The sequence below is a fragment of the Poecile atricapillus genome, chromosome 6, assembly GCF_030490865.1.
Source record: "Poecile atricapillus isolate bPoeAtr1 chromosome 6, bPoeAtr1.hap1, whole genome shotgun sequence".
NCBI lineage: Eukaryota > Metazoa > Chordata > Aves > Passeriformes > Paridae > Poecile > Poecile atricapillus.
Window position 1 is genome coordinate 21,294,426 of NC_081254.1, and position 26,781 is coordinate 21,321,206.

General features: G+C 43.0%; 1 long non-coding RNA gene across 1 annotated transcript in view; it reads right to left on the reverse strand.

Annotated features, from left to right (window-relative positions):
- LOC131580394 (uncharacterized) overlaps positions 1-26,269 on the reverse strand; it is a 50,523-nt gene extending 24,254 nt beyond the window's left edge. The window contains exons 1-3 of the long non-coding RNA XR_009277858.1: positions 26,095-26,269; positions 20,238-20,360; positions 7,854-7,997 (exon numbers count right to left, since the gene is read on the reverse strand). This is a non-coding gene — a long non-coding RNA (uncharacterized LOC131580394). The remainder of the gene's footprint in view (positions 1-7,853; positions 7,998-20,237; positions 20,361-26,094) is intronic.
- Positions 26,270-26,781: the final 512 nt, after the last annotated feature.

A 26,781-nucleotide genomic window follows, 5' to 3' on the forward strand; every position in this document is an offset into this window, starting at 1 on the left:
GCCAAGTATCCCTGCCCAGAACTAGCTTTTCTCCTTGATTGCTCCCTTTCTTCATTTGTCCAATATTCCTCAGCCTGTTTCTTTCTCCTTATTATGTACAAAGATCATCCTGACATCCTCCTAATTCATCTTGATTTGTACAACAGCCTCCCCCAGACCAAGATGCCTTCAAAAGTATGTGGTTTGCAGTGATTGTGGAGAGCAGATAACAATTGCTTCTCACATACTGATCCCAGTCTGGATGTTTCTTAGCAGGGAGAGGGAGTTGCCTGCATTGCTCTGCCCTTGAAGAGTGAGGATGAGGGGGCACCATGAGCTTTCTCAGTCATGTGTGAGCCAGGACATCCTTGGACACAAGGGTGGCAAAGGTAGCAGCATTCTTCACTGTCTTCCCTCCACTTATCAACCAAGCCCAGCAAACACAAGCAAGAACAAACTCCATTGCCATTTGAGAAGGCAAAACCAGCCAAGGTAAGCAGTCAAATACATCACACAAGATCAGTTGAGGGTGCCTTATTTGTACTTGCACATGGAGAGAACTGAGGGCAGGAGTTCCCAGTTCTGCCATCTTTGGCTTGCCTGCTTCAGGAGGATTTGCAGTCCCTAAATACAAACCCTCATGATCCAGGTTAAAGAGTACTGAGTCCACAGATAGCAAAGCCACCAGGGACTACTCTGTTCCTTACACTACACTAAATCCTGGTCAGAGGACTTTCTCCAGCAACTCCTATCTCTAGGCAAACAAAATCTAGGTGGGAGGATGTAGCTTTCAGAAAAGACATCCTCTCTCAGAAGTACTGGAGAGATGATTGCTCCCCAAAGTTGATCACATCAGAGGAAAACTTCAGACTGGCCCCAGTGCAGACGCGTGAGTGAAAATAAGGATTTATAGTGCAGCAGACAGGAGGTAATTACAGTCTGCCTCAATAGTTACCTGGGGACTAACGACCTTGCACAGATGAAATGGTGAGACTATTAGAACTGATTTTCTGAAAATACTCAAGCAATCCTCTGACAGCTGGACAGACAGGGATGTTACTAGAATTGCTGGTCAGAGCAGTATCTGTCAGCACGCTGCCAGGGAAATATGCTGCAGGAATGGAGTCTGCTGCACATGTTGCCTGCAGGGCCTCCTGGAGAAACTTTGCTTGCGGTGAGCAATTTGTAAGGATGAGAACAAGGAAATCCCTTTTCCTTCAGTTAATGTTAAGTACCTTCCCACTTCCCCACCATTTCTATGAACACCATTATCATCTGCTATATAAATGCACAGCCCAGGAAGAGGCATTATTAGTAGGGGATCAAGAGAAAGAAGAGGAAGACTGATACTAGGAGGCTGCACAAGAAGAAATCTGATGACATATAGAAGGGGAAACTTCAAGGAACTAGATTTTTTCTGGGGCAGATACTCTTTATGAACTTTCAGTGGACAAGAGAAACAAAGCCTGCCAAGTTACAGATCTAGATGGAGTTCTTATCACAGACCACAGTCCCCAGGACCCTTCTCTTACAACAGGGGAAGCCTTTGCAGTAACTTTTTCTCAACTAAAGAATAAGTCTTCTCCCTAAATAGAAATAATATGGAAACCTGATCTCATTCTGGGCCAGAAAAGTCAATAGATTGCTATTACAAATGGAACTAGAAAAGTAAGGAGAGCTTTGTGAAGAAAGAGCATTAAGATATCATACATTTTTTACAAGATGTCTGTAGTCTACAACTGCAACACAGCTAAAAAAAGCCAATTATTTTAATAATTCAAAAATGAAAGGACATCACAAGCAGAAGCTGCTTAAGTGGCTTGTGAAAAAAACCCCACAGTTCTCCCTCCTTTATAAATTTAAACCAATTTCCTAGTCCCCTCTGAACAAACATCTCTGTCCTTTCTGAATATCAGCCAAAAGAACTCCATTTTAGACTCTGCAAAGGATCACAAATTGAAAGAGGCTGCCACTCCTTTGAAAGGCAGGATCAGAATGAAAAATGGCCTTGATAATTGGACAGATAGCCCCAACCAACATGAAATTTGGTAAGTTCAAGTACAAAGTATTACCATCAAAAGGAAAAATCAAGTGTGAGAACAGGGGAGAATGATGAGCTACTCACTGACTGAACAGACACAGCACAGAATGGTCAAGCCATAAACTCAGTGAGTCAATGGTGTGATGCCATTGCAAACAAGACAAATTTCCTTCTAAGATGTATTATCACAAGTGTTATGTGTATATAACACAAGAGCAATGATATCACTCTTCTGGGATACTGTGTTCATTTTGGGGCACCACAGTTAAGGGAGATGTAGAGAACTGGAAGAAGTCCAAAGGATAGTAATAGGAAGGATTGAGGTTTTTGAAAATATGGCCCAGGAAGGATACATGAAGGAAGTACATTTGTTTAGTCTAGAAAAGAGAAGACTACGGAGAGATGTAATAGCAATCTTCTCACATTTAAAAGGTCAAGAAGATTATGATCAATTGCTCTCCAGGTTTCCTAAGAGGAAGAGAAGAAAAATCAGTTTTTCTCCAAGCAAGGCAGATTTAAAGGGGTTATTAAGAATGCTCTCTGACTATCAGCGTAGTTAAATATTGGAGGGTTTTTTATAAGAAGTCAGGCAAACAACCATAAGCATTTTGTGGAAGTAATCCTCCTGCCTAAATGCAGAGTGATGAAGGAGATCTTTGCAGGCCAGCAAAGTTCCAGCACTACAAGATTATAATGAATCTACGATTTTTCATATTAACTTTAGCCCTTAGGAGAAACTCAACACCTGTGGCTTCTCCAGCTTTAGGGAGGTAAAGTTGACAAGTGATAAAATTCCATCCTTTGTTTCTGAGTACACATCAGATTTGTATGTGTTTAGCAGATGAAAACTGATAAATACATTACACACAAATTAATCTGAATGCACACTTTTCTCTGGTTCCACAGGAGATAGTTTGGCCCTGAATACCAAGCTTCTCAGAGTCATGGGACTCCCAAAGCCACATACAGAGCAGAAAACTGGTTTTTGCAGTACTTTATTACTGAGTTACATTTCTATTTCTGCAGCCTGTTTTTTAGTTTGGTAAAAAGTTTTTTTTGCTAAAATTTCTGGATTCAGTTCTGCTCTGGAAGAATGAGAATGACAGGTGTTTGAGTGTCTTCAAATATTCAGACACCCCCGTCCCTGGAGCATTCCAGCCAATTAACTATCCCTAAGTATCCAGGTTTTTTGTCCAGCCTTGGAGATACTCCAAAGCCCTCTACAAAGTTTGTTAGTCTCCACTCACTCCTGCAATCTGCATTTATATATTTACTCTGTCACCATAAAAACACTGCATTCTTTGGGGAAGAAAGCAATTTCTTTGGGGAAGAAATAAATTCACAGATGAAACTTAATTTAGAGGTGTTACCAATAGTAGGGGAGACAGTGAAATCACAAGTGGATTTAGAGAGATTTTAAAACACACTCTGAAACATCCTAGGACCCATGCTGGGGAAAAGCAAGCAAGATGCTGTAAAACTGGGAAAATATAGCACATGCAGTTCCTAGAGAAAAATCACCATCTTTTTACTCCTTACCAGGTGACAATCAGATAGTTTAGTGCCCTTTCCTGAGGGATTCATCCCTGCACAGGCCAACAACAAGCCATTTGGATAACTGGGCTCAGGCACTCCTGCAGCAGAAGACACTGCTTTGTTCCTCCACCCTAGCACAGCAGTTAAACCCATCCTCTGTCCCAGCCTTCACTGCAGAGAAATAGAGGCACATTTGTTGTATCTCTCAAATCCAAGAGGGGCTCAAACCCCTGCAAGAAGTAACAAGATAAAAACACAGGACCCCTCTGCTGCAGCTGTGGTAGGGAGAGGTGCCCTTGACTGCAAATACTGTCTCTACACCCAGGCCCTGGTGATCAATTCCCAATTTCATTCAACTGCTGAATGCACGCAGCAATATCTGCCTGACCCTTGCCTTTGCTTTGCTCTTGTGTTGATTGCTCCAGCAGCCTTTTCCTATCCCCCTGCCAAAGGCCTTTTCTTCCTAGTGCTGCCTGGCCTCTGCTCAGGATCCAAACCTGGCATGTTGCAAACATCAAAACAAATTAGCAGGGAATTGGAAAGCTGTCATGACCCCTCCTGGTCCTCCTTCACTGCACACTAATGTTTGTGGATGAGACCAAAACATTGCTCAGAGGAACATATCACTGAAGGAAGAGACAGAACAATACAATTGCAGGGAGCCAACCTGATTTGCAATTGCACCCAGACCAAGAAATAAACGACATCATTATCAGTGAATTTGAAACAGGTCGGGGGCTGAGCGTGGACTCTAATCATACCAGGAACCCAATGCTGTTTAGAGGGATTATGGTTCTGGGGGAGTTTAGAGAGGGCTAGTCATGATGATAGATATTTCCCCCAGATATTTAGCCTGTACTATACTAAGCTACTCAGCAAATGCACAGAAAGTCTGATCTCACATTGATTGTCACAGCCACGGGGCACACACCACCAGCAGCAGAGGAGTCTTGTGCCTCCAGGAGGGAGAAGCAGCTAGCCAACCCATCCAAAGCATCCACGCTATTTACACGCTGCAGACAGATGTCAGCTGGTGTTTCTCGTGGTTCAAAGATGTGGGTCAAAGTCAGGGCTGATTTAACAAAGGAGTTTGCTGACGTTTATCAAGGACAAGTGGTTCAAAGACACAGGTATTTAAATAGCTGCCAAAAAATCTTGAGATAGATAATGCCTGGGGCCATGGCATTTCTGAATGGAGGGTTGGATTCCTCTACCTGCCAAAAGGGCTGTTTCATGACAGGGAATTCAACAGGGACCCATCCAGCTCCCTCACAAGGGGTATTGATAAATACCTTCCCCTTTTCTACACACAGTTCTCCTTCTCCTTCAGCACAGGTAGTTGTTCAGGTATTGTTTGACAAGCATATAGGTAAGTAAAATAAATCTGAATTATTTTTTTCTGGCAGAAAATAATATTTTCTGTTACAATAATTGTTGACATAATGCTATAAATATGCATTTCATCAATTATCCTAAAATTCAAAATCGTGGGAAAATACACCAAAGATTTAGCTTTTTTCTCCTTGGGAAAATCCTTCTTCCATGATGCACACAGACCTGCTCCCGGCAGGTATTGGCTTCACATAGTGAGAGGAGGCAAAGCAACAGCTCAAGGGAACTCAACTGTTCCTTCCCTGTGAGAGGATAAATGTAAGCTCTGGTGGGCTTACAACAGGCAGTATATAAGATGTCCAAGACTTTTCAGTACTGCAGGCATCCCACACTTCATTGCCTGCCTGCCCCACCATACTCCCAGACCACTGGTGCATGGACAGACCCCATCCCTCCCCAGCCTGAACCTTAATGCAGACCATACAATCTGTTTCCATTCACAGCCAAGGCTTGCTGAGCTGCCAAACTGTCCCCTTCCTTGCCAGATCCACACATTCTCATCTCAAAGGGAAGCGGAAGCCGAAGATTAAAATTCCCACAAAACAAAATCCCTGTATTATATTCATGTTGAGGGCTGCTTCAAACCATCATGCCTGAGAGAAGGCAGCCCCTGGCTGTGTATGGGGCTGGTCTGCAAACGATGGGAGCCACAGCCCCTCAGCATCTCACCCCAGCTGCTCTTGGGGATCTCCTACGGCAAACACAGCAGAGCTTGTGCACCAGCACTGTGCTAGCACAGCCCCTGGCCTGGGAGGTGGGGTGTGAAGCAGAGCTTCTGTGGCCTTGCTGCATCAGAAGATACCTCAATGCCTGCAGAAATAACCCTGCCCTGGCTTACGCAATTCATCACATCCCAGCTTGATCAACTGCACATCTCCACAGCCTGCAGCATCACTGGGCAGTACTACTGCACACAGTAGGACACCTAATGCAAGTTAACTGTTGCACCCAAGGGCATACCAAGAGCTAGTGACAGTCAGGGGAAATTGCAGAAATCCTGAATTCTGACATAAGGCATCTCACTCTGAAGATGGGTGCCTAACTCCTTTGGACAGCTCTGGAAACCCAGATTTCATTTGCAAGAGGGGCACTTGTTTAGGGAAGGGGAAAAGCCTGATGTCAACCAGGCAGCTCTGAATGTCAGGTGTTCTGGATTCAGTTTGTGACAGTTTGTTTTTCCTTCCCCTGTATGTACTCAAGCACTCTTTAATTTAGCTTGAGTGACGATTCCTGTCTCAAGGGTGCTTGGTGAGCAGCCAGCAGCAACCCAGTAATAAAACACCTTCCCATTGTTGATAAGAGAGCGTAAGGGAATTGCACTGTGAAGCACCCAGCCTGGGGAAAGAATGCAGGTAGCCTGCAATGGATCAAGCCCAGCTTCTTCACTCCTTCCTCCCCCAAAATGGCCTGAGCAACAAAGCAGCAAAATCCTCCCTTGCTGATCTTGTTTGACAGCTGTTTTTTACAGTTTTGGCTGGAACAGCAAAGTCATGACCTATGCTTGCAACACTGCCTATCTACCATCTTCACTCAGCCAGATGGGAAACCATTCACCATGGGGGACACCCCTCCAGCCAGGGTCTGGCAGGCTTACTCAGGAATCAATTCACACCAAAAAGCAGGCTATTTTCCCTGACATGGTTTTCAGGGCGAGATTCAGTGTCTGTCCAAAGGCAAAAGCCATATGGCCACAACACACCACAGCCTGGAGCTCCTCTGGCTCTGGGTGGCACAAAGATGACTCTGAGGGCACCAGGACAGAGCCAGAGCACCCCTGGCCCCACACCAACTGATGGATGGCTGGAGGCTACCAGGGACACTCAGTCAGGCCTCATGGTTTGTAAAATAAAATGCTACAACTGCAGGTTTTACATTTTTAATGTATAAACTCCTGCAAACAGCAGCTGAAAAGGAGAGGCTTTATTTCTAACACCCATGAACCAAAACATCCATGACACTGCAACACAGCCTTTCCTGAGCCACTGAATTTCTCACCAAGCCATGTACAAGGAAATTGGTTCAAGGCCAAAGAGAGAGGGATTGCCATTTTCTCTCCCAAGCATGTTTCTGTTGAGGCTGCAAATTAACACAGGCAGGGCCCTCCTCTGTGCAGGGTCCTGCAGAGCACCATGGCCTCAGGCAGGTACCTCCAACAGCGGTGAAATACCAACAGCCAAGGCAGATTTTACAGGCTGATCAGACATGGAGGTAAGAATCCCCAGTGACTGGCTGCATGCACCACTTCATGGCAGGATACAGGAGGACAGAGCCTTTACAGGGCTTCTCTGTGCATTTCCCAGAATAATTGTATTCACCCTAAAAGCTGCATCCCAAATTTGGAGGCAATCCCAAATTTCACCTCTGAAATGGCTTTCACTAAACACACATTTAGGCACCCATTTTTTGGCCATGAAAGTACTTCCCTGGTAGCAATATTGTTATATGACCAAGAGAGTGCTTGCCATGAACACAAGAGTTTAAGGGATGCAAAATTCAGGATGATCTTTCAAGAGAAGCTGCAGAAAATACACCACATATGACCCCAGTCCAGTAAGTGCTGCCTTGTCAGCAAGCAAAGCTGCTCTTTAGGGATTAGAGAAGGAGCACTCACTCCTCACCCTGGAACATCTGACATTTGTGCATGATAGATATGTTGACCAGAAGGGAGCCACTCTCCCTCTCTTTTAAAAATATTTACATATTTTACTTTTTTCTCCTTCTTCCTAAACATACTATTGAAATTGCAGGGATTATATGGAAATTTGGACATGGAAACAAAATTATCCAGAGCTAACTCCAGAACATTTACTTCACTGTTCCTTTCACATATGTCTGTCCTTTAGAGTCCAGAGCAAGCAGTAGACTCCAAAGGGAATTCATCCCAGAAGTAGTAGGATCAACTCACAAATCATTGCCTCTGGATCCAGCATCCTCCAATACAAAGCCATGTCTGATATTTCCAGGAGCACAATCAGACCACAGCAATCAGAACCCAGCCAAGCAGAGATGAAGTAACAGGTCTGGTCTGGTCCTGTTTGGCTTCAGTTAACTCCCAATAAAAAACAAAAATGCAGAGTGGTCACAGGCCTGCTGATAATTTGGGATGTTTCAATTTGTGAAACAAGCTCCACGTTTCTCTCATGACTAGCCATGGAATAACAAACAGGCTGATCTAGTTTCACTGCTGCTTGGATTGTCAGTTTGATTTGTTCTCAGATGTTATAGGTTACATACTGCTTTACAGAGACATTCAGCAAAGCAGAAACACAGAGAAGTCCATGAGTTAATGACATAGTCTCATAAGAATTTCAGTCTCATGGTAGTTGTAAGCATTTTCTGAAGCTGCAGCACAGTGAGTTTCTTCTGAGCCTTCTCCCTCTTCTTTTTTTTTTATTTGTATTTTTTTTGTGGGGAGTATGTTTGTAATTCTTAATGATTTTAACTCCCTGTAGTTTTGCCCCTTGCTCAAAACATTAACAAGGTCTTGCCCCTCTCTTCAGGCACTTATTTTCACAAAACATGTTGGAACACAATTACCTCTGAGAACTGTACCTTTCTGGTAAATTTGGATGAAATAAGAACACCAGATGGGTGAGACTGAAAGGCACTCATACATGTACAGATGAATTTATTTTGTAACTTTTGCTTCCTTATGAAACCAAAGTAAAAAAACAAAAAACAAAACCAAACACAATACAGAGAAGAGTGAAAGTTACTGAAAATAAAGATGAGAATAGAAACAAATCACAGCCAGCATGAGCATCCATTTATTCACCATTCCGTGAATAAAGACAGTGTGCTTTTTCTCTGTGGCTTGGCTGTCTCTGTTGGGATGCTCTAGTCTTTGCAGAACAGACTCAGCTTTACTTCATTGTTTGACATTATTTTTATTGCTAACCTGGATGGCCCTGGAAAGAAAAGGATTTAAATTACAAAAAAAAAAAAAAAAAAAAGGTTTGCAGACAACTAGCTTTGTGAACCCATAAAACAGTTTGCAAGGTTCATAAAACCTCAAAAGCCAGAAAATCCTCCACCCCGATTTCCTTCATCCTTCAGCCCCAGTCTCGCTTCACTCACTGTAGGATGTTATAAGCTCCTCTAACGGATTGTAACTTTTACACTCAGAGCTGATTACATTGCCTTCACTCTTTCTTGACATCTCCCTGCTGGACTGGAGCCTGCATTTGAGCAGAATCCCCCAGGTAATGAACCTGACCCTCCTGCTGCTGCTGGACTGTGAATGAGAGCTGGTGGGGTTACTTGGCTTTGCTCTGATGCCAAGCAATTGTTTGTACAACGGCATGTAAATCCCTAATGTGTTATTCTCTATTTTTCTTTTCCATTCTGCTGAATGAAGAGAAATCCTATTCAGCTCCTGGGCGAGGGGAGTGCATCCTTTTTGCAGCACCCCCAGCTGGGCACCAAGTGATTTGGGGAGAACAGGAAATAATTATATTTTAATCCAATCAGCAAACCTGAAGCAGCCTCCACCTCCTAAGGGCCATATTTTACGTTCCAGTAAAGCCCTGAGAAAGGAATATTTTTCAGAGGGAAATAATTTACACTGAAATGCAGCCTGTGAGATTATTCCCTGAGCCCTGAGTTCTTGGCAGATCTTGTGCCCCAGGTCCATGTGTCCCATAGCCTGTGTGGCCAGTAGTTATCAGTTCAGGCTGCTGCCAAACCCTAAGCCGGCAGTTTCAAGCCTCTCACAGGGAATATAGTGGAGGGCCTGCAGTGAAAATGCCCTGGTCGTTTTTTCTGCCTGACACCACTACAAAGGCAGATGTCTACAGGCTGTACAGAGCAGAGGTTCTGGACACACAGTAATTAAATGAAGCCTCCATTGCATTTTCAGAGGCCCATGCTTACAGCCCTCTCAATGCACTTCCAAAAGGGATTCTCTGATGTTATCTAAGGTTTGCTTTATCCTTGATATAAAGCTGCAGGTGCCAGTACAGGGAGATACCAGATGGTGTCTGTGGAAAGGACCCACCTGCAGCTGGGGCTTTGTGAAAGCTCAGCAGCAGGCAAAGACATCACCACTTGATCTGGTACCTTGGGCGATTCTTGGATGATCGAAACAAGCACAGTCACTACAACCTCACAGGTCCAGGGCAGCTTTCCCAGTGTTTTCAGTGAAATATAAGGCAGGATATATTTCCATCCTTAGCCCTTTGAGAGTACTGCTAGACACAGCACACCAAGTTTGATACTGTCCATAGCAAAGGCTGAAAACAGTCTCAGGAGCTTTGTCCACACCATCAGTGTTTGCTGCAGCTGGGGACTGGGACACTTGGTCACCTTTGAGCAATGATCATGCATGTGAGTAAGAGATATATTAGGAACAGAGCCCCCCAGCCCAGCTTCTCCTCATGAGGACAATTTGGAGAGACAGGGCAATTCAAACACTCCCACCTTAGCCTTAGACACTGACAGCTCTGTGGCATTCCAGGAGCTGGAAGATAGATGAAGCCTATAAGGTAATTCTATGGGGGAACAAGCAGAAAAGAAGCTGACTCACCAATGAGAAAGTCCAGCCCAGACTGAGAATATCAAAGGAAAATAATGAAAGGGAGAATAAAATACTTCACAGCTAATACCAGTAAAAAGGAACCAGTGACCTACCTCCCCTGGACACAGACAGAACTGAGAAGTTCCTCTAACTATCTGAACAAAGGAAAATCAACCCCATGTTACTTTCATTAAATTAAGAAAGATGCACACAGTGGTCTGAAGCAGGCACCAGCAAAAGAGCTTTAGCTCAAACATCAAAACGTTGGCAAAGATATCAGCAGCTCAGAAATGGCTGTTAGAGCTGGAGCTGTGTTTCAGTTTGTAGGCAGCGCTGCTGGACCCACATTGCCACTCACAGCATGGCACAGTCTTTGCCAGCCTGCCCAGGGGCAACCAAAACAATCCAGGGGCAACCATAACACCCAAGGGGCAATCACAGCTTGCCTGGGACAGCAGCAGAGGAAACCCACCCTGTGACCACCACACACAGAGCAGGTACTCACTGGGGGCAACAGCAAGTCAAGTCACAGAGCTTGAGCTTCTCCCTACAGCAAAAGGCTTCTGAGACCTTCTGTGAAAGAAATCTTTACATAAGTGCTATGCAGCTATTGTTAAGAACATTGTGGAAATGCTAAATAAATCAACTATTTAACAGTAAACACTTGCTAATCAATCTCAATGAACAGAAGCGTAGTTTTAATTTGGATTTAGTTGCAGTATTAGTCATTTACAGAACATACATCTAGTATTAATGGTAGTGTTTCCTTTTCCCACGAAGCACATTCAGTTTTTCTCAAAATACAAACACATGCTTCTAAAGTGGCCTGAAGAAGATCCAGGATCCTTCATTCACAGCAGGTCCCATTGTGCATGAAACCCTGGGCTGTTTGCAACATGGTACTAACTACAATGACTGCCAGCAGTCACAGACCTTTATCCAAATAGGGAATTTTAACCCACCAAAACAAATGAGTTACTTATGGAAAAGGAACCCCCCATTTTGCAACCACCACATCTAAATAGGCAGACAGGCTCTTTCTGCAAACCAATATGGATAAGTGGCTGCAATTTTCCTAAGCTGCCTTTAAAATATGGGCTTTATTTTCAGCTCAGCCAGAAATGACCTTGTGTGACTTCAGTTCTAGCCTCTCCTCCTCAGCCTGCAAATTATTACTCGGTAATGGGCAGAAAGGCCTCACTCGTATTACCAGCGTGCTGCAGCCAATGCGCTGTTTCTCGGAAAGACAGCGGCTGCCAGAGTCCAGGGCTGGAGTCAGAGTACTCGCTGAGCTACATTCATTACATAGCAAGAACAACTGAGAAAAAATAAACACTTCTCAAGTCTATGACTAACTGAAGCTGTAAATTTCAAACACTTACTACAGAGTCATAGCTTAGCAAAACAACACAGGACGTGTTACATATCAGAGGGTAACCTTTAAAGAAGGACTGATGCTCTGGGGAAAGTTTTAAAACAGAACAGGATGAAGTTTATGTGCCTTTTTTCATGTGGCTCTTATAATTAACCAAACTGTCACAGAAAATCATCCTAGAGGCCTGGATTCAACCCAGCTTTCTCTAACACACGTCCCATCATCCTCTCCGCTACTGAAATATCCATACTGTATTCGTTAAATCATTAGGACTAGTGAACAATTTTTCAATATACTTTTTCTCCAGCCTCTCTGTTTACAAATTTCCTCTAGGTAGATTGTGGGGATTTATCCCTCTTTTCATTTAATAGAGCCAAATATAGTTTTTCCCAAGGGACCAGAGCACCAGGTGCTTCTCAAACTGTGCCTTAACATGTTTACCCAGTGTACACAACTTACTGCTTAGTCTCTGTGCCTGGTCATTCAGGCATGTGCCACAATTTCTGATGATGACTACATAACCTTACTTGACTTAAATACATTACCTTTGTTTCAAAGTTAAATAGCAAAAAAATCTATTTCTTAGATACATGCACGTTGACCACAGGTTCAAAATTCACCCTCCATCAACAATACTAATTGTCTCATGTGCAAGAACTTGCAAAACAACAAAGAGGGAAATCTGCACAAAGAGGCCAGATGGTAACTTAGCTTCTCATTCAACAAACTGTTTACAAACATGTTTCAGCTTTACAAACACTTCTCTGTACAATCATAAAGTGCAGCCACAGGGGCCTTGGAGTTAGATTTTATCCAAGATATTTGAATGTTCAGACCTGGATCTTGGCTTATTCCATCATGAAGATCCACATCAAGGAAACTTACACACTGTAGGGAGGATGAGGACAATCTTTAGTCTGAGAAAGTTTAGCTCTGTGTATTGGGGATGGGCCATTGTTCACTAAAGGTCACAGTTCATCATGTCCAAAATGCTCTCAGACATCTCCATTACAAGAGCAGCTGGGATGAAAACATACATCAAGAGAAATATGTTGCACACATTTTGTTCTCCATACTCTCTCTCTCTCTCTCCATAGGTTTTCTCAGATGCAATCAGTGAGAAAATCTGGCTGGTTGAGGAAATATGTAAACAGATGTGTTAAGCCATGCAAATATCTGGAAAATGTCTGTTCAGTGTAAGAAAGAGTTAACTATGGAAAGATTTAGTCAGTGACTGCAATATTTGCAGCAAGATAACAATCTAATTTTATCATTCTTTGCCATCTTGGTACATGTAATCTTAAAAGAGATGAAGCACCTAGGTATTTGTAACTTCTTTTTATCTATCAGTGATGTAGCTGAGCTGTATGAATATAAAGAACAGACTTGTGTTGGTTACAAAATAGTCACTTCTTATCATGCTCTCCAAGGTGCAGATGACAGCTGTCTTTCTAGGTCTAGTTGCAGAGGGCAATAGTGTAAACACAAGACTGGAAAGGTTCATCTTGTTCTAGAGTCAGGTTATTGCTCTGTATACACTGACAGGGCTATTTGTTTACATAGAGTGGTTTGAAAGAACAGCTCACATCCATGCTCTTATTCTTAGTTTTGTTTTTGATTCACGTTGGCTGTTGTAGATGCTCAGTCTGTTCTCCAGGTATTCACGTGGAAGTGACTGAGGCATGCCAAATTTACCAGCAGCTTCTCATTAGTGGCTCTTCCTTGATTATGACAGCTGCTGAGGTTGATGACAATAACAGAAGAAAAATGTGAAGCTCAGTCATTTGGAAATTACTTAAGTGGAGGCCATTTTGCACAGTATGATGTTGAAATGTTAGGAATGATTGAGGCCAGATTTATAGCTCAAGGAGTTTTACATCTGTATTTCATTTGTGAGTAACCAATACAAAAAAACACCTTTAAAATATTTTAATCATTTCCCAACTGACCAAGAGCTCCAAATATTCTGTCAGCAATACAACCTAGACCACAGAACTGTTCTTGTTGAAAGGAATTTCCAGCGTATTGTTATATGGCTAGTCCAACAAACCTGTCCTAGTCAAGGCTGTCAGTATCTTACTTTTGTCTCTGCAGAATGATTTTCAACTGCTGGTCAGTAGGAGAGATTCCTGTAATATTCATGTATATGACAAAGAGACCATTGACAAACTTTTAGCTATGAGGAAGGACAGCTCATATTTACCCCTCTTCAGTAATGGCCATCCTGCAGATTGTCCTGCTAAAGCAGCTTCTCTCCAATACCATCCACAGCTCAGCATGACAGTCATGCAGAAATAGGGTAAATTATGTGAATTTGGTGACTAGGCTGTTATCAAATTAACTGCTTTTCACAGTTATGCAAAACTCTTCTCATTTACAATGATGCTTTTGGAGTGCTAGATAATTGTTGAACATGTCTGATCAATTTATGGCACAGAGTGAGCACAAACTGAGCTTCAACTGTACTTAATGCCATCCAAATATTTTCCTTACATAGCACAGATCCAAAACTTCAGCCAAAATTATTCCCTATAACACACTTGATTAACACTGCCACACACAATCAACAATGGCCCAAGGAGCTGAGGTTAACAAAATAAATTAAGCCATTTTATGAAGCCAGTCAGTGTACCAAGCACAGGCATGCCTTGCTTTGTAATGGAAGTTAAGCTCCCAATTTAGTGCCTAATCTCTTTCTTGAGGACACACCCACAGGACAAAGATGCACTTAAATGTCCCCCATGTCCCTAGAAGGGCAAAAATAATAGTTCTTTCCTGACAAAGCAGCTCTTTTGCTTGCACACCATGTAAGGCAAGGTGATAAAACAAAATTCTCTTCCAAGATGCAGTAGATAAATAAGTGGATTAAGAATTTTTCTAAAGCAGACTTGGAATCATTGCCAGCAACAAAGGGAGGTTTTCATGATTTTTGCATTCATTTGATGTCCATGGTTGTGTCATAAACCAATATGCTCTGATTAACTTCAGAATTCCTATTTGCCAGTTTTATCATCTTTGAGCTAACAATCATCTTTGTTACCTGTCTGACAGACCTCCTACAGGCTGGGAACAAGGGGGAAACAAGGTTTGCTGAAAAGTTGGCAGGATTTTCTGATGAGTTGCTCTACTCCCCACCAAGAAGGCTCAATGCTGCTTTTGCAAAAAGCAAATTGAAAGATGCTAAGTTCCAACTATTTGCCCTTCTCACTGCCCTTTTTCTCTCCTACAGGCAGGAAAGCTGAATACAGTGACTGAAGTGGTGAAAATCCAAGTGACCAGGGAAGGGGAGTTCTTTGAACAGATACCTGTTCCTTTTCAAGTAAAAGTGTTTGCCACTGATATATGACACAGATATAATAAATGTAGAAATTTTTCCTATATTTACTTCTAAACCACAGCTCCCCTCTTCTCTGACAGATTTACTATCTAATTTTGGCCCCATGGTCACAAGGATTCACTTTCCTGTGTACTGGCTGATGGGAGCCACACAGGTTTTTCTTGAGACCCCTTGAGCACAAGGGAGCCTGTCCAGGTTTAGCAGCTACCTCCTCCACTCCATCTAGACAGACACCTCTACCTCTCGCTTGAGCACATCATGGTTTGTCTGCACCCTTCCTTGCTGGTATTACCACAATCTACCCAGGCATCTTGGGGCACCAGAAGGGAATAATGAGCTACACAGCACCTCCAAAATGAGATTTAAAAATTTAACATTGTATAATTTGACAATAAGGGATTTTACCTCACACATTATGATGGATGTGAAACATGGACCCCTGATTTGGCAGTGATGAGACCTGAATTTCCCAGTAAAGTAAATTTTATTCAAATGAAAGAAGTAGAAAATAATAATAAATTCCAGATAGCATAAAACACCCCCTTCTTCATTACATCAGTGCTAAAGGGATCTCCCCTCATCTGAAACATGCAAAGGAAAAACAAATTCAGTCTGTAAAAACAAGCTTCTTGTACCTCAAAGATCTCGTGAGCTAATAAAGTTTGGAAGGCACTTGGAAGTTAAGTGGCACTCTTATAACAACAGAAATGCCTGTTTGAATCACAAGTTGCAGCTGCACACGTTGAAAGCCATGGGGCTGAGCTGTGAGCACAGTAGCTGACCAGGAGCCTCATCTTTACCAGGCTGAGACCATTCACTGAATTTACACCTCCCTGTTGTTCTCATGGATCTTTCTGGGGCAGGCACCAAGTCTGAAGATAAATTCTCACATCTGTTACCTATGGCAGACTGTCTGACCAGCAAAACCTGGTATGCAGAGCTGCTCCTGCAGGAGCTGAGCATCTTAGACAGCTGAGGGCAGCAGTATAGCTGAGCCACAGCCTCAAAGATCCTACTGGACTGAGTCACATTCCATTTATTTAATCTCCCAATGATATTTTAATTACTCAGGACTGCTTGAGCTGGAGGTCTCTTCCTGGCTAGTCCATGATGCAGTAAACCACACAGACCTACTCAAAGTAAAATTTTAAGGCAGACCTCTGGAGTGAATCAGTGGTCTCATATGCTCAAAATCAGAATAAAACTGTTTTGCTGAAGCAAATATGATTACAGAGAAAGCAACTGCCTGCAGCTAAGTCTCCAGAAAGACAGTAATTGTTGGCAAACAGCAACTATTAGCAAACATGAAAAATGATAGTGTCAAGATATACAATGTAATTATCTGTACACAAAACTGCAATATGAACCCTGTATAGCTATGAATAAAAGGCTTTGTTTGTTAAACTGGCCATTTCTCAACACTTGGATGAATGTGAACAAGTTCAAACATAAATCAAAGATATAAGCCAGGACACCTCAACATTGGTGATAAGTCTTTGAGAGTCTGAACTGGACAACACCTTTCAAATAAAATATATTTCCATAATAGATGCTGTTTATTTTCCTCTGCTTCCCTGTTGGCAAAGATACCTACTGACCAATTTCTTTTTCACTGCTTGCAAATTTTCTGGCTGCCCCTTCTGATTGTAAACATTGGTGGAAGAATATTTATTTGTTTAAAAGTACACTCTTGGGAAGAATGATAAAAGCTATTCTTCAAAACCCTGAATCATAGGCCAAATTTGAGAAGAAATTACTCTGGCAATGTCAAATCTTGTGATTTTTATTCTACTTCTTCAACATGCAAGACATTTTATCCAGAGAAAGTGGTAAGAAAAGGAAGCGGGAATCCTGGGTTTTGATTTTAGTCTCACCATTTGCTGAAATTAAACCTCATAAAGTACCCAAACAGCTCCTACCACACTAGACAGCCACAGCACAGGGGCAGCTGCACAGGAAGGACTCTCCAGAGGGGAAGATGACATGGGTTTGCATCACTGCAAATTGGTACCATAGTGCTGCTCTGGACATGGTTGTGGGCACTGAACACCAGGCTGAGTGCTGGTCATGTGAGAAACAACTTTTGTTCCATGTTTCCAGCCATTGTTAAAGTATGAAAATCTAGAAAATTTGTCCCAGACAAGTCAAAAAGGGAAATAAAAATACAGCAACAACTACAGACGTTTTATTCCCAGTAATTATTTTTGAAGACAAAACTGAGCTCCAGATGGCTAATACATTTAAGCAAAGGTGCAAGGTTAACAATGTTCTTTTCTCTTTGCTTGTATAAGTCAGGAGTAAAGTAGATATGTTCCTCATCTTCCTTATGAATTTTTAGTTAAAATACACACCAGCTTTGTGACTAAGTATTTTCTTCATTGAACAAAATATGAGTTGTATAAACCTGTCAGTGAAACACTTGAAATGCTTCTGACAAAATAAAAATGCCTGGCTTCATACAAAAAAAAAAAAAAAAAAAAAAAAGCGATGATGATTTTTTTTTAATGTGATATTTTCCTGTTCTATGGTCATCAATATGATCTGAGTGTCCTTGGAGGAAACCAGTCTGACATGATGCCAATTAAGAGGAAAGAGATTTCTGTGTGCCTGTTGCCTTAAACACTGGTCAGCCTTTGGTGTCCTTGCCCAATGCAGTGAACAAGGCAGAGGGGACTACTCCTTCCTGTCAGTTTTGTTGTGGAGTGGTTGCACTGGAAGAGCAGTCATTATCCTGTTATAATTCTAACTCTTTTTCCCACCAGAGATGCTGAGTTTTGTGTCCTTCCCCTTCCAGTAGATGATTTCTGCCTGAAGTTTATCCTGTGTGGTCTCCTGCCAGATTCTTTTCTAGCGGAAGTTTGTGGCCGATCAGACAAAGCTTTCAAATCATCTCACAGGGAAAGCCATCCTTGCTTTCCCTGGGAATGTACAGCTCACAGATATCTTGTCAAAATGTTCACATTTGTCACTTGCTTGCCCTCATAGAGAACTCCCAGGAAAACTAGTGTGAAAGTTTGCAGTGTGACTTTGCAGTTGTTTGCTGCAAGGTTTTCTTAGCTACTGAAAACTCTGAACTTCTCTGTCTTCTATATAGACACAAGAAAATCCAATACAAATTAATCCTGTTGATGGGAAAGCTCTGCCTGGACCTTTCAAGCTGAAAAGCATGAAGTGGGAGTTCAGTATCAACTTGCTGTAAGAGCAGAGCAGAGCATTCCCCAAGCACCTTGGACAATCCCAAGCAGAAATTATCTTGTCTGGGAAAAGGGGAGAAACCAACTCCTGCTTACTTCACTTGAATTGCGTTAACAGCCAGCTCTTCAAGACAGGAGGGTAAATGTGGAGTGCCCCATGCAATAATCTTGCCCTCAACCATAATCATGCTGTATCTCACACTTCAAGCCCAGACAAGAGGAGCAGCAGTGACTGGCTGATACTCTGATTAGCAAATCAGGAGCCCAGTCTTCCTGCTGAGCTGAGAAGCCAGTTGTTAATAGCCAGGCTTTGGTGATTTCCAGATGGCATGACAGAAGCTGAAGGAAGACAATTAACAGGTAATTGCAAATAGTTTATCAGGGAAACTATTTCCATCAATGGACAAAACAGTTCCCCATCAGGCTCCTCAAGTTCACTAGGTAGAAATAACATCCATAATTCTGGGCTTGCCATTTTTCAATTGATTTATTGTTTGTCACTTTGTCCCTGTGTTCACCCACATAGTTTGACTTAGTGCAGCCCAGCTGAAAAGGAAAAATGCCTGGAACAGTCAATGTGCAGAGAGCATCAGCTGTGTCTCCTAGCGCTCCCCAGTATCCTCCTCATATGCTTTATCACACAGCACTTATACACCCAGCCCCACTTGAGCTAAAATGATCAAGAAGAGCCAAAACCACCCTTAAAAGAGCAGAGAAAAGCATCCAGTGTAGGCAGGATTAAAATGCAGGTCATGGACTATTGCTCAACAAAACATGAGCACACAGGAAAGGTAAAACTCATTTAACAGATACTCACAAGTTTCCTCCCCCTTGATGGCTCAGCGTGGGTTCCTAAGCCCCACTCTCTGCACAGTGCTATTACTTTCCCTCCCTTAATGTATCCTGCTCACCACTCCTCAGTCTCAGTGCCCCACAAACACAACATTTAACAAGCTCCTGTGAAGGTAGGGAAGAATTACTCCCAGTTTACAGACCAAACAGCAGGACACAGAGCTAAAGACCACAAGCAGCTATGCTAGGAAATGAAGCACCCAGGTTCTGCCTGGTTTTAGGTACCCGCCCAAAGTGGGGTCAGCAGAGCTCCTGCACACTTGCCCAGAATAACACTAATGACACACATCTACCTGTCAGTGCCATGCCATCTTGAGTGAAGGCTGATGTTTGAGAACTTGATTTGCACAGTCTTTACACTGTGTTCCCAGGTTTTAACCAGCATTCACCATTTAGCCACACTGATCTTGTAGCACAGCATCTTCTCAACTCTGCGTATCCCCTCTAGACAGCCCCAAACCACCATGCAACCTTCCTCTTGTACATTCAACACACAAGACTATGACAGTGATTAACCTGCCTCATATGCAACCAATTATCCAACTTTAGAGGCAGGTCCTCAAGACTCCACATTTCACTTTGTCTCCATAAGGTCATCCATCATGATAAAAATGCCTATCTTCAGCACTGGCAAATTCCTCTTGGGACAGGTAACTATCCTAGAGGTACAGACTGTTTGTACAGCTCTCATAGACATGTATAAAGCAAAGAGGAGCAATCAGAGAAAGAAAGGCCAGAGAAGGTATAATTGTATTAATCTGACCAAAGGAAAGTTAATGGAGATTGACTGGAAGAAATGCCTCCTAGACCAAGGAGGAGTCCAGGAAAAAGTGACAGATTTCCCATTATTTGAGGCCATTAAAGGTAGCTTGGACAGAGTTCAGAAAGGAATAATAGAGTTTTTGCATACATCATATGCCAAACAGCTACTGCAGAACTTGCTGCTACAGCACTTATTTTCTGTATCACTGTCTTGCAGATATTTCAGCTGCACAGAGAAGCTATGTTTTACTCACTTAGTCTTGTTAGGTGGAAAGCAGTATCCTATTCACTGCTGATCTTCAGATTCAGACAGGTCTCTCCCACTCCCTGCTGGCAGGCCTGCAAACAGTGTTACAAAACTCCTGTGCACCTTCTTCCTAGGGGAAGCATAAGGTACAATGTTAAAGTGATCCTCCATATAAATATCACTGCATTCCTTACACAAAGTTCTCTGAGCCTTTTGGTGTAAATTGTGTTTTATTTCACCCAGGAAAGCATCAGAACTACAGGAAACAAAAGCAAACACGTTAAACCAAGAGTCATATTTATGTCCTCATAATCGCAATATTCTAATTGCCCAAATCAGAGATTTAGCCAAACATGTAACAGCCTCCTTTTGTCCTTCAGGATGCCTTTGAGAGGGAGGAAGATGACCATGCACTGAAGCAGATTGTCCCAAATGGCTGTGGAGTCTCCCTTCCTGGAGATATTCAAGAACTACCTGGACACAATCCTGTGCCTTGTGCTCTGGGATGATCCTGCTTGAGCAGGAAGGTTGGACCAGATGAGCCACTCGGATCCCTTCCAGCCTGACCCATTCTGTGACTGAGAGGTCAGTGGAGCTGGTACTTTTAATATTACAGGATTGAAATACAGCCAGGACAAATATTCCAGTCCTGAAGCCAGTATCAAGGTGTAATGACACGAACACTGCACACTGCTCTGCAACCTGTGCAGATGTCACAGAAGACTTGAAGGAACTTCCAATTTCTATGGATGTATTTTCCTCTTGCCATGAGATCTCAAAGAAGTTTTTTCCAATGACCTTTTCCTTCTGCTTCATGGGAATGTTTTGGATGGTCAGTTAATAGGGGGAGCCAACACCCTTGAAACCAACCACAATCTCACCACCCTCTTAAACCCAAGTGAACACCTCCTTCAATAGCAGATTTAGCCACGGTGTCCTGGAGGAGTCACCACCACCAGCAGAGATGAGAGACAGTGATTCCTCAGAGTCTGCCCTGTATCACTTGAAAACAGATTGTTCCAATATGTTGTGCTGGTTTCATGAGACAGACAAGTGTCCATGGGGACATGAGGTGTAATTATAGTGCAATTTCAATTAAGAGTCAAACTGTGGTCCAATAAGGTAAAAAGGTCAGTGCTATATCTAGCAATACAGCTGGATGGTGGTTTTGCACTTGGCTACAAAATGAAGGGAAATCCTAACTGGGCCAAAAATAGACTCGTCTTCAGCCATGATTTGCTGCCAAGCATCAATCCCAGAGCAAATTCTGAAAGGATATTTGCTGGGATTTACAGTTTAAGCAATGCATTATGCACTCCTTTGTTTTAGCAGGTTTCGGCTGCAACTTCCTTTCTTTCCAGAAAACTTTTTTTTCACTGCACTCCTTCCCAAGCTTTGATTACAAAAGAACTAGATGAAGAGATCCTCCTTTATAGAGAGTGTCTCTGCTGTCAAGTTTTACATTATGGCTAAAAAGAAAACTAGCACATTGTCCTGCTGTAGCTTAAACAAGGATTTAAGGAGCAAACACAGAAGACAGACTTGCCAATTAATCATCAACAGTGGGAAATTATCTCAGAGCACCTCCTAGGGGATGAGGTCTGAGAAAACATCTGGCAGGGAATTGGATAAAGCACTAACTAGGACAACAAATAACTTAGCAGAGCATTCAAAAGGCAATATAAAGGCAGCATAACATGTTCAAGCTCTAAAATTCCCTCAAAAATTCAATCTGCACAAAGGTGTTGGACAGTGTTTAACATCAAAAGTCAAAAGCTGGACCAAAGTGGCATGAAAGAGTATACTGAGCAAGAGGTTGAATAGGAAACCAGCTGAAAAATGAGGAGGAAAGCAGAGGTCAGTAAATTACCATGGTGGCTGGAACCAGTACTGTAGGTGGATCAGCCGCGGCACTACAACTGTTTCTTGGGGCCTATACAAGTGGCTTAGGCCATACACAAAGCACAACATCTTTACAAGCATTCAAAGAAATTATATACAGGAATTTTTTTTTTCTTCAAATAGATCTTAGCCTGGAAGTAAATTTTTGGAAAAAAATTGTGTGGCTGCTTTTTTGCAGTCATAGATATGCAGCCAAATGACAACGAATTACAGATTTAATGAAGTCGTTAGTCTGGCTTTTCACATTGGATCTGCAAATGTTCACACACATCCATGAATGCTGCTAATCCCAAGGACTGGAGATAGAAGAAAGCCTTCCATCTGAGCCCCCTGTGAAAATAACCTCTGCCATCAGCAGGAATACTATATATCCCATCAAGATTTTGGCAGCTACAAATGGGAACTTGGTTTTAAAGCTGGGCCAGCTAAAATGTCAGACACGTGCTCATGTCAGCCAACCATGAAGTGTCATCCAATTTTAAGTGCAAATAGCCTTCTAGTACCGTGTACAAGGACATCCAGGGGAGCAGAATCTCTATAGCCTGCTTCAGAAATAGAGGATACAGACTGGGGAAGGAAAAGCTGAGTCAGTCATGACAGCAGTGAATTTACATCAGACTGGAGTAGAAGGGCCTTTCCAAATAAAGCAGACATCAAGGAGATAATTGGTCTTTATCTGATGTTTACTAAACTGAAGTATTTATCTGGGCCAGGGAAAATAACCTTAACACTTGGGCACAGAGAACTATACCAACAAGATCTGAGCAGAGAGAAAGTGGATCTGGAAGATAACATGAAAAGCAGAATGCAAGGTTCTGAACTTCTCACTCACAAATATCATGGAAAAGGATAAAACTCTGAAAAATTAAAAAAAAACCCCAACCAATTGGCATGTTTTTACTTAAGTAACAATATCTGACCTAACAAATTATGGGTAAAATCAAACTAATCTGCTCCTGGATTAGACAACATTTTCACCCTGTTCAACAATGCTGGTGAAAAAACTGAAGAGCTCAAATATGCCTCTTGTCCAGAGATAATTTGCTTCCAAGAAAACTTTGGCAAAGTGGGCAATGCCTCCATACCAGAGGATTCTCATTTATCTAGGTTTCTTATGAAAAGGTGTTTTATTTATCTATGCTTTTCAGAAAGCTGTCAAAAACTATTGTAATCTGAGCAGAAGTGAACTGATTTCATCTTGCTCACACTCATGAGAATTGCCATCCACTTCACCAGAACAGATTTGCACAAAAAAAGAAAAAAGGAAATCAGTTGGAGAACTTCCTCATGGTTTTGAACGTACTGTGTGTCTCCAAATGTTTGTGTGCAGTTGATAACAAATGCAGCAGCAGATCCATCATTTTGCTGATAAATGTTTTGAAAGACATTAAATCCGTGGGCAATTCCATTATCGTAGAGAAAGGTATCTTAAAAACTGCTCATGAGCTGCCCTTTGTAGGAAACACTTCTATAAGCACTAGAAAAACTAGAAAAACACCAATTTTATGTATGTGAAGCAAAAGCAAGCACTGATTACTAAAGTATCATGCCAATATGGAAGTGCAACCTTCTTAGCATCAGCAGCAAGATAGAAATCTTTGGCAGCAATGCAAATGAAATATCCTACCCAGCTCTCAGTTATGGTGCCTGAGCCAGAAATATGGACAGAATAAAGAATTTAAAAAATTGGGAGTGTGCATGACTGCCCACAGCTGCACAAAACATGCAGGAGAAAACTGCCTTGCTTCAAGGCTGCTGGACAAAAAGGCTTCTCACTTGAGATCTGCTTCAGTGGTCCCTCAGCCAAAAGGAAGACAAGCTGGTCCATAGGGGCCCAGAGCAGAAATGATTGAGTCACAACCTTGACACACACTAACAACTTGAAGAAATTTAAGGAAGAGCCCAGGAAAGACTTGGCTGGCAGTTCTCAGCCTTCTGCACCTGACAATGTGAGCTGCCAATCTGTTTGGATATCTTGCCATTTCCAGTTTGATGTGACATGGGAAACAAAACTTCTTGTCCTGACTGCTATTTGAACCCAGCATTTAAACCCCAAAGGGAGAGGCTTCATTAAAGATGCTAGTTCCCAACACAAGACACATACCAAACAACACCCCAAGCTCCAGCTAATTAACCTTTTATCTTCTAAGCTCTCTGCTTTTTTGCTGGAATCAGACCATGGAAACACCATTCTTGCTCCTGCACCTGGTTTTCCATCCTTCCCTGTGATCCCAGTGCCTTTGGCTCAGAGTCTGAATTCCCCATCTCCTCTAGGCCAGCCCCTTGCATTCAGCGTTCCTGCAGCCTGACAGCCAGATGTGGAGCTCAGTTATAGGAGCTATTTTGTTATACCTTTTAAAAAAATCATTTTACTTGCACAGATGTGATCAACTGAAAAGAGCTCACAACTGCTGGAAAAAGCAGACAAGAGTCTTCAGCTTGCCCCATGGATGCAACAGAGGAGCCAGAACTCAATTTCTCACCAGGAATACCTCCAGATCACACACTGGACACAAGAATCAGTCCAGGAAGCCAAGCTGCTATACACAAGCCATAAGCTTTCAACACCCAGAATTGATTCTGCCCAACTTTCTAAATCAGATCCACAATGTCATTCTGCTATATCTCAGAGCTCTACCAACATTTCTTGGACTGCTCATCTCCAGCTATCAATATATTAAGACCCTTATTCTCTGTACACTCATATTTTAGAGGCAGAAGCTGGGAATTAAAGTGTTACCTACTTCTAAAGCCCTCCCTGCACAGAAGGTGTCAGAACAAGCAGCAGCCCACTGCCATTCCCAACACTTACATGAGAAAAATCATTTTCAATCAAGAGAAGAGTTTACTGGTCCCAGCAACTTCCTAATGTGCCTGATGCAGATATGGCAGCAGAGCACCCCGGGTAGGTGTGGGACAACAGCAACCTGAGAATACAATGCAGGAAAATTAACACCAAAAGCAAGGAATACAATGAATACATATGCATTTTAAATCAAAGGGTCCTATAATGCCTGCCTGGAACACTTAGGAAAAGTGTAGACAAGTGTAGCAAACATGGAAATATTGTCCTGCTTCTGGGCAGTGGAATATTATGCAAGACCTGGGCACATCAGTTACATAGGCTCAGCTTAGAAGCTGTTTACACAGAAGTAGGAGTGCAAATCCTGGATTTGGATTGTACCTTTAATTTGTACAGCCTTCCTTAGGGCTTCAAAGATCTTGAACACTAAACATAACAAAAATAAATTAGATAAAAAATAGCAGAGCTGAAGCCCTAAGGAAAAAGAAAAAAAAAAAAAAAAGACAGCAGTACATTCTGCTAGCAATCTGGTTACAAACTGCAGTGAACAGCAAACTTTCCAAATTCTTTTGAAACATTTGAATCCTTCAAGGGTAGCATGATGGATTTAGACTCAAGACACTGAAGAACTATCCAACAAAACTAAGCCTTTGATTTGCACTTAAGTAAATCTTCCTCTGGATTAATCTGCCTGGCTTTGAGATAACATGTAAAAATTTTTTTTTTTTTCCTTCGACAGCCTAACATAAACAAATCTCCCACATGCAGTGAGTGGTGGGGCAGCAAAAAGAAAAGCCGTTTGTACTTTCCAAGGAACGGAAAAACACTTTGTCATTCACTCCAGAATTTGGCTTTCAGAAGTGCTGCCAGGGCACTGAGTGTTTGATATTATCTGTCTGCTACCAAGAACTTCATTGAAGCACAGGGAGCTGCCTGCATCACTGGGTGATTCCCAAAACAACAGGGATCTGGGTAACATCACCTCACCCGCTCCTGCTCTCCCTCTGTTAAACATGACAGAGCAATTGAGCTCCAGCCTGAAGAAGCTGCTGGGTACTCACACAACTGCATAAACTGGCATTACTGGTCCACCAGGGATACAGGCCTATGAAGGTAGGCTGGCAATTTTTCAGCAGTAAATGAACTGGTAATCACTTACTTTTTTACCCTCTTCTCCTGTCAGCAGCAGTCTGATGTTCCATTGCTTGTTGCAGGAACAAGACAGTGTTCTAGGATGGACCAAAGTGCGACGAGTTTTTGCCTATCCTGCACAGATCTTATTGAAAAAAAACAAGTCTTGATTTCTGGTCCTGAATTCTACGGCCAGTAAACCAAACCTCCACAGTAACACACTGTGCCAGTCCTGGCTGGACTCTGCCCCTCCTCACCCTCACAGCCCAGCCTCTGCCCAGGCTGCAGGGGCTGGCTGCCCACAGCCCCTGTGCCCCGCAGGCTCTGCCCCAGGGGGGAGGCAGCTCCCGGGCCCGGGCAGCTCCCCGGGCCCGGGCAGCCCCCCCGGGGCCGGGCAGCCCCCCCGGGGCCGGGCAGCTCCCCGGGGCCGGGCAGCTCCCCGGGGCCGGGCATCCCCCCGGGGCCGGGCAGCCCCCCGGGGCCGGGCAGCCCCCCCGGGGCCGGGCAGCTCCCCGGGGCCGGGCTCAAGCGCAGCCCCTGCACAGAGCCCGCTGCCTGCAGGCTGCGTGGGAGAACGGGCGCTGAGCTCTGCTGGGGAAACAGATCTCAGCTCCTCAATTGTACGCTACAAAATCCCCACTGTGTCTGTTACTTTGTTTTCCTCACCAGCAATTTCTTAGGAACAGCTGAGCACTCAGATTCCCTGGGACTGAAA